This window comes from Rattus norvegicus, chromosome X (assembly GCF_021556685.1).
Source record: "Rattus norvegicus strain SHRSP/BbbUtx chromosome X, alternate assembly SHRSP_T2T, whole genome shotgun sequence".
NCBI classification, from domain to species: domain Eukaryota; kingdom Metazoa; phylum Chordata; class Mammalia; order Rodentia; family Muridae; genus Rattus; species Rattus norvegicus.
The window spans coordinates 160,588,934-160,598,563 of NC_141554.1; positions in this window are offsets into that span (position 1 = coordinate 160,588,934).

Consider the following 9,630-nt stretch of genomic DNA (forward strand, 5'->3'; position numbering starts at 1 on the left):
GAGCGCTTGCCTAGGAAGCGCAAGGCCCTGGGTTTGGTCCCCAGCTCCGAAAAAAAGAACCACAAAAAAAAAAAAAAAAAAAAAAAAAGGATAGTTGTCTTTTACCTGCTCAAACAAGAAACAAAAAATTCATCCTTAACTGATCTGTGCACCTTATATAATCCATACAAATATCTTTATAGAACTAAACATTTTGGTTGTAGGATTCATATGTTACAAAATGTACAGCTTTGACAAGATTCATCTGCAGGGACACTGAAATGACCTACTGTTACAGCTACCTGCCTCCCAAAACAGCTTCAGGAATAACTGCAGATTCCTGATGGACTTGGTTCTTTTAGCCTTTCAGACAGATTCAGTCTAATTTCAGTCAAGTTCTGAGCCTTTTAAGCATACAGAGACTGGATAACAGATGCTAAAGCTACCTTTCTTAAATCTACAATTATTCACAATTTCTACAAATTTTCTAATTTTTCTGCTCCTCCTCACACCCTTAAAATATTTCGTCACCCCTATTCAACAAGAAGAAGCCATAGAAAGTTGTCATCCTGATCCCTTGGGTTTGGATGTCTGGTTATGGTTATTTTATAAATTATAGGTAGGTTGTCATTTTAAGGGATAATTTGGAAATGGTCATAATTTTGAACAGGGAGGAACTATATGGGATATATTATTAAATTTATTCTTTTTTTAAAGATTTAATTTATTTTATATATATGAGTACACTGTAGCTGTCGTCAGACACACCAGAAGAGGGCATCAGGTCTCATTACAGATGGTTGTGAGCCACCATGTGGTTGCTGGGAATTGAACTCAGGACCTCTGGAAGAGCAGTCAGTGCTCTTAACCGCTGAGCCATCTCTCCAGCCCCCTATTAATTTTATTCTTTTTTTTTTTTCCGGGGCTGGGGACCGAACCCAGGACCTTGCGCTTCCTAGTCAAGCGCTCTACCACTGAGCCAAATCCCCAACCCCATTAATTTTATTCTTAAACAAAACGTTGTATAGCCATAATCTTACCTTGGTAGAAAACTTTATAATTGATACAAATTGAAGTTATAACTTCTTACATTGGTACAAAATTTATATATTGATACAGCTTTAAGATTTTCATTTGTATAAATTTTTACATTGATACAAAATTTAAAATTAATATTGTCATTGTTAGATAGGCATTGTGCCTATGCAACTCACTTAATACAAGGCTTTGACTCAGTCCTTCTATAACTGCTATTAAAAACTTTAGGATGATTAAGTAACACAAGGGGTAGATAGTAAACTCATGGTTGTATTGGATTCTGATTTTTTTCTTTTGCATTTTTTTTTTTCGGAGCTGAGGACCGAACCCAGGACCTTGCGCTTGCTAGGCAAGCGCACTACCACTGAGCTAAATCCCCAACCTAGATTCTGATTTAATAATAATAAAGTGTTTTCAATATTATTCAAATAGAAATAGCTAAGAATAGTCAAAGTTTCACAGTTTCTCTATATACTTTATATAGACAGATCATCTTCAAAAACATCAAAAATCTACAGAATATGACATTTAATGTTATTTTATTATCAAAAAGCATTTGACTATGAGACATGTCTGCTTCTCACAGTGCCCTCTTCACAGTTCAAAGATATTGAACATCACTACCTCCAGGTGGAGTTGTTTATTATGACAAGGAAGCCATTGGGCAAGAAATGCCCAAATTCATCTACAAGGAAAGGACACACATATGAGATAGTCGACAACTTAGCTCTACCAAGACAGGGTAAGTTAGTCTTTCATATTTTCCTACTTCACATAAGGTCTGCCAGGGCCAGAAGGCTGAAGACATATACTCCATCGTTATAAGAAATTAAGAGACTGTCTAGACAGCCAGCTGTCTCTCCAAATTATATAATTTTGGAAGCTAGGTTCTTGTGCTTCCTACATATTCAGATAATAATTCATTCTCGGATCTCTGGTGGGGTTGAAGACTAGTTATAGCCTCATAATCCAAGTTATTTAACATTGAGGATGGTGTACATTAAAAAAGATGTTTTTCAGATGATAATACAAATTAAAATCAGAACTTAATTAAAATATAGAACTATAGACTCTTTAAGTTAGGATAGATGATAAAATATCTAAATTAACAAAATTGATGGAGTGCATGCTATTAATATATATCATACCTTATAGTTTATATAACTGCTATAACTATGTTCAGTGTATATCTAAGAAAAAAAAGGCCTTTTTAATGGACAAAAAGGGTGAGGTATTGTAGGTTGGTTCTAATGCTGTTTGTGTTCATTCAGCTCCCAAAATCACATGGGAACCTGAACATCTGTGCTGAGGATCCCTGCCCCCAATTGGCTCTAATTGGAAAATAAAGTTGCCAGCGGCTAATGGCTGGGCAAGGAAACAGAGACAGGACTTTTATGATTCCCAGGTAAGAAATACAGGAAGGAAGAGGGCATTCTGCCATGACAAGGGCATAGGAGATGGACCACGCTGGAAAGGTGCAGGAGCGAGAGACGGACAAAGTGTAGGTGCAAAGGGTAAACAGAAGAAGGGTCCAAGGCAGCAAAGATAAAATATAGTGTTAACTTAGGAATATTGGAGGAATATTGGAGGAATAATACATGTGTTAGCCATGTAGAGGTTCGAGAGTGGCCCAGTCATTGAGCTAGTTAAGGCATATTAAAATATAAAAAGTTGCATGTGTGTGTCTTTCCAGTTGGGATCCAGAACATAAGGGCAGGTGGCAAGAAGTGCTTGAATACCCACCTGGGAGTTTAGAGCAGATTAACAATTTACCACTTCATTTTGGGGGATGTTTTTGTATGCTGTGTATTATTCATATGCTGATTTCTATACCCATATATCTGGCTGCAGTCAGGATGTTGGCATTGTCAAGGATCTCCTGTCTCAATGTGTAAAAATCATTTTCCATCACATCTGATTGGTTAACAAGAGATGATCGCCCAATAACTGGGCAAGAGAGGATGCAGCAGGACTTCTGATCCCAGAGAAAGTGTCTCTGGTAGGGACCAAGGAAGGAGATTTGCCAGGATTCATGAGAGAAGAGACACCATAGAAGAAAAGATGGAGTAGGGGCAGCCAGGGCAAAACCAAGATGGCAGGTAATGGGGGTGGTAGCATAGTTGAGTTAGAATAGATGTGAACCCTGCCCAGCAATAGTGCAAGAAGCTTTTAAATAAACATACCAGGTCTCCATGTCATTATTTCAGAGCAAAGGCAGGCATAGAAAATCTCACACTTTTACAAGTCAACAGAAAATTTGACCACAAAAGGTCATAGAGATCACTTGCAAACTCTTTTTTTTTTTTCTTTTCTTTTTTTCAGAGCTGGGGACCGAACCCAGGGCCTTGCGCTTGCTAGGCGAGCGCTCTACCACTGAGCCAAATCCCCAACCCTACTTGCAAACTCTTAATGATTTTCAAAACCAATGGGAAATATTAATTGCTTGGAGTCTATAGTTGGATTAACTACTCATGAGTTAAGTAATTTATTTCAAATGTTACAAGGAGATTTGGAATTAAACAGTCAAAGATGGATAACAGCTGAAGCAAAAAGAGTTAACTCTGGTAGAACAGAGACTACAAGATGCCTGTGGATTGAATTGATCATAAACTTGAATGTATTTTGGTTATTTTGCCTTCAACTCATTCTCCTACTGGGCTCATTATGCGAAGGAAAGATAGTATTATAGAGTGAATTTTTTAGCACATAAAAAATTAAAGACATAGAAAAGTTTTCTGAATTAATCATAAAAGGTAGAGTAATACTATATCAATTATCAGGAACAGACTCGTATAACTGTGAGATTTTCTACCCTAGTTCTTTGTTTCTAGAAATAACAACTCTTGAGACTTAGTATTTCATGAATAAATAGGCCAAAGCTTTGCTTGTTTCTTGACTAGCTCAAAACCTTAGTACCCATTTATTTTAGTCTAAATCTTCCACTTGGTTGGTTACCCTTCCTCAGGTTTATGCAACTGTCTCCTCCAGTGTTCTGGTGAGTCACTCTAGTCTACGAGTGCAACATGGCGGGTTACCGCCTCAGTTTTATGCATCTATCTCTTCCAGAGTTTAGGAAGACTCCTGTACTTTACCCTTTCTCAGAATTCCTCTCTGCCAGCATTCCCACCTCTTATTTCCTGCCTCAGCTCATTGGCCATAGGCTTTTGATTTGACAGGTGATGCCTTTATACAGTGCATAAGAGAGTCTCTCTACAGACACAGTTGAGCTCATAATGTCTCTTACTAATGCTGAGATTATATTATTATGGGTAATCAATGAAGACTGGCAAAGAGCTTGTAGTAACTATTTGTGAGAAATTAATAACAAATATACTAAAGCAAGCATTTGCAGTTTATAAAAAGAACATTCTCCCATGTATTCTAAAGGGGATGCCAATTCCTGAAGCACCTATGTTCATACTTATGCAAATAAGAAGGCAAAGGCAGGCTATTAGTCAGACAAAATAAGCCAAGCGATCCAAATCTCATATACTTCAGTTCAAAAATCAGAGTTGTATGTGATTCTTACGGATGAATCTAATATAATTACTGATTCTCAATATGCAGAAAGAGTTGTTTTGCATATAGAAACTGCCACATTTATTCCTGATAATTCAGAATTAACTTATTTATGCATCTGTAACAGGCAATCAGAAATATTAACTATCTATAGAAGTTTATCCTAATTCTTCCTCCCAGCCCCATGCTTCCAGAAATAAGACTCAGACACAAAATATATTTACAAATATCTTGGCCATATAGCTACCCTTTCTCTAACTAAAATCCTAACTTAAGCTCACCCATTTATTTTAACCTACATTCTGCTACATGGTTGGTTACCTGTGCTCAGGTACCATGTGTTCATCTTGTCTCCATCTTCCTGGGCGAATTTCCCACACCTGGCTTTATCCCAGTACTTCCTGGATGTCCTACCTCCTATTTCCTGCCTAAGCCATAGGCTATCAGATTTATTATTGACAGGTGCCACATCCATACAGACATAAGATATTCTCTCTACAACCATCCATTTTATATTACTCATATTTGGCTTCATACATGTTTGCCAGGTCCACTGGCATGAGAAAATGAGGAAAGGTACTATTAATAGAAACTGTATTAGAAACCTCAAATTTTCATGAAAAATACCATGTTAACAGTAAAGGTTTAAAGAAAATAGTTTCTGGAGCTGGAGAGATGGCTCAGTGGTTAAGAGCACTGACTGCTCTCCCAGAGGTCCTGAGTTCAATTCCCAGCAACCACATGGTGACTCACAACCACCTGTAATGGGATCCAATGTGTGTCTGAAGACAGCTACAGTGTGCTCATATACGTAAAATAAATACATCTTTTAAAAAAAAGAAAGAAAATAGTTTCTACTACTTGGCAACAAGCCAAGGAAATTATAGGAAAGTGTTTTACTTGTTCTCTGTATAACCAATCTCAATTACCTACTGGAAGTAACCTGAGGAGTATCAAAAGAAATGAAACCTGGCAGATGGATGTGTTTCATTTTGCAGAGTTTGGAAAACTTAAGTTTGTACACATACATATTTGGGGTTTCAATGGGCAATTGCTTTGAGTTTCTAAAAAGCTGATTTTGTTATCTTAACTGTTAGGGGCCTTTCTATGTTCACCCTAGTTCTCAAATGACACGGAGGCTTAAATTAAGCAAGCACATGAAAGGACATGTGATGAAAGATTCTTTGCTAATGAAGCATGTATTATTGGTCCATCTTACTGAGCTCCATTTGTCAGGAAACCATAGAGAGAAAGACACCAAAAAACTTCTGGTGGTGCACTGCAGACTCAGGCTGATTGGCAGTGATGTCAGCTGACAGGTACATGTGCCAAGACAATACACATGCTGAGGCAGGACCCATGGAGGACACATGATGTTTGGAGAGAGTATAAATAGGACTGGATGAACAGTGACAGGGGCTGAGCTAGGCTTGCTTATAGAGCTAGCTGTGCAATGCTTGTGTGATCTTTGCTTTCCTGAGAGAGGCATAGCTGAGAACTTCTGGAGTCCCGTCAGGTCCCTCCAAGGCTGAGGCCTGGCTGTCTCTAACAAACTGGACTGCTGGTGTATCCATGAAGTGTTTGCCAGTGGATCAAGCTGCCGCTAACCAGTGAATTAAACTGTCAATTTCCAGACAACACAGACAGGAAGTGCTCCAAAGAACCTTTCTAAACATGTCCACTTTCCCCATACCCTTTCTCTCCCATTACCTCTGGTGGGTGGTGAGCTACAAGAGAGGTTAAAGCATTTAAGAACCATCATTAAAAATAGGTTTTGAGGGGTTGGGGATTTAGCTCAGTGGTAGAGCACTTGCCTAGCAAGTGCAAGGCCCTGGGTTCGGTCCCCAGCTCCGAAAAAAAGAAAAGAAAAAAAAAAAGGTTTTGAAAAAAGTTAAAGTTAAGGCAAATCCTCCTGTGCCTTTTCCAGAGTGCTATATCTACTGGAACTCCTACCTTCTACTTCCTGCCTTTGCCAATAGGCCATAGGCTTTTTATTTTATCTAATCAAGGGTGACTTAGGCATGCAAGGAAGGACAGTTTTCTTTATGTTTCTATAGAGAATGGAAAAACATATGGTTACTACCAAAAATTATGAAGATTATATATGATCTGGGAAGACCTGCTAGCTGAGACATAAATGTCTCTGCATAGCCAATGAATCTTGCCTACCTGGTCCTCATGACTTATTACATGCTATCCTTTTATATAGCATGAATGGAGATTTATATTACAGTTTGGACATAATTATAAAGTTGATAGATGCCTTTCACCTGCTCAAACACTAAGTAGAAAATTGTTAGCTGATTTATGTACACCACACGTTCCATACATGTTAATGCAGAAATCCACCTATAATATTACCTTTAAAAGTGTGTTTTCAGGGCAAAGAGACCATACACCAATGAAGACAGAGCAAGTAGTCTGGGTGAGCCAGTCTCACCCAGTAACTGCCCCACTGTTTCCTCAAAAATTTGTATCCAGGTCAACCTTAAAGCAGCTAGCTAGCTAGCTAAGATGGTTCAGCCTCACAGACTTGTTTCAGCTAGGACTTTAGTTAAGCCTATCACACTGAGACTGGACAGCAAGTGAAACAGCCAGCTCTCCCAGGATTTGGTCAATATCCCAATTTTCTTAAGAGTCCCCAAAAGCTTCCTTCACACCAGACAGTAGGAAGCAAATTTTAAGAACACAATGGCCCCATTCCCAAGAGGTGGGGTGGGTGATTTTTGGTTGCTTGGTGGGTTATAAATATTTGTTGTCATTTAGGGGGGTTGGTTTCAAGTTGTTATTAGTCATAGTCAGGGAGGATTCAAAGTAAAGGAGGTTAGATTCAGAGATTCTCACCTCTATCCTTTCCTATCTTTCTTTCCTATCTAGTGTTATGGAGGCGGAGGAGAGAAGGGGATGCTAAAACTTAAAAAAAGGAGGGGGATATAGGATGATAGGATAAAAGGTAGTTTATTGAATCCACTATTCTCAAATATTTTACATTGAAATGGATTACTGTATATTGATAGAAATTTAAGGTTATTTTGTTCAACTCTTGTACATATGCAACTCATTAAACAATGTAAAGTCTTATCAAAGCTATTATTGCAAACTGCTTAGTATAATTAAAAATGCAAGTTAGTATTTAGTCACCTATAAATAATCTTACTTTTAGTCTCGTTAGGTAGTAGTTTAGTTAATTACAGTAATAAGCTTTATTTAGCTCCATGTTTTCAAAATTAAGCAGAGTAAATAGCTAGAAACAAGGAACATTTATCTATTTTTTTCCATCTTTATTAACTTGAGTATTTCTTATTTACATTTCAATTGTTATTCCCCTTCCCGGTTTCCGGGCCAACATCCCCCTGACCCTGACCCCTCCCCTTCTCTATGGGTGTTCCCCTCCCCATCCTCCCCCCATTACCGCCCTCCCCCCCATTTATCTATTTAAATATGATAGTCTTCAAACACTTTGCAGATCCACAGATTATGGCATTTAAAGATGTTTTGATAATAAAAGACTTTTCTGACAGATATATCTGCTCCTAGCAGCAACCCCAATCCACTTCAACAAAGATGGGCATCAAACTTCCACATGTAGGTTGCTTCAAATGTGGTAAAGTGGGCTGGAGGGATGGCTCAGAGGTTAAGACCACTGTCTGTTCTTCCCAAGGTCCCGAGTTCAATTCCCAGCGTCCACATGGTGATTCACAACCATCTATAATAAGATCTGGTGCCCTCTTCTAGCCTGGAGGCACACATGCAGGCAGGAAGCTGTACGATGTATACATAATATTTTTTAAAAAATGTGGTAAAACTAGCCACTGAGCAAAAAACTGCCCTTCTGGATAAACAGGATACTAGAAAGTCAACTGCCCAATTTGCAGAGACAAAGTAGGCCAGTCCTTCAAAATTTCTGCTTCACAGATAAGCCTGTCAGATATTCTGGGCCTGTAAGCTGAAGAATGAATGCCCCAATGACACAGAGGAACTTTGGGGACTGTCCAGGGAGCCAGCTGTCTCTGCCATTTCTAGTTTTAGAAGCTGCTTGCTCTGCACCTCCTGTTTAGTAAGGTAATATAGCTTTCCCTGATCTCTGATGGGGTTGAAGACTAAATAGTTATAAAGTTTTCCTTACTAAAGATTAAAGACATAAAAGCTTAAGTTGTTTAGGATCTAAGATGTTTTTAGGTTGATAAAATTCAAGTCATGATAGAAAGTAATTTAGGTACAGAACTTTGGACTCACCAAGATAGGATAGTGGAATTCTTTTTCTAAGGTTGCCATAACATACAGACTGGACATTGTAAATATAATTGATAGTTCTCATAATTATTTTTACTGTATTTAGTTTATTAGAAAAAAGGTTTTATTTTAAAAGGGAGGAAATGTATTGAGTTTTGGCTTAAAAACCCAGTTATAAAATTTGTGTTTTAACCCCATGTGTGGGATATGGGCTGCTTCAGTTTATCCAGTCCTTAACTATGATTGCCTCATGCTCTAGAGGGGTTGTGATTTTTGCCTGCTGCTCCCACTGCTGTTAAGTTTGCTATTTCTGGATTATTGGACTGCTGGACATTCTGACAAAGATTAGACTTGCCCCAAGAAACATGATGACCCTAATTAACAGGAAGTAGTCTATTTTGTTGGCCACCAAGAGGTCTACACTGTTTCCTCTCTAACCTTCTTTCTCTCCTACCTAGTGTTTGAGAGTTAGAAGGAAGGTAGAGCTATAAGAACTCAGTAAAATGATATGCCAACATGAAACCTTAGTTAGAGGTTATAAACCTAATGAGGCTGTGCTCCCAGCCCCAAGTTGTTCCTTATCTGTCCTAGGCTGGGTCCCATCTCAGGCAGAGAAGAGTCCGGTCAGGAAGACATAATGGATACCACATGCTAAGAAGTGCTGCTGTGGAGCACAGAGGTGATGTGAGCACCAAGAAATGGGCTACTCACTGGTCCTTTATCAGGCACACAGCAGCACTGAGCCTACAGGAGGCAACTTTTGGTACTGAAATGGGTGAGGAAAAATACCAACACATGGGGCTGGAGAGATAACACAGTAAAGATTGTGTACTGCTCTTACAGAAGACCCAAGTTCAATTC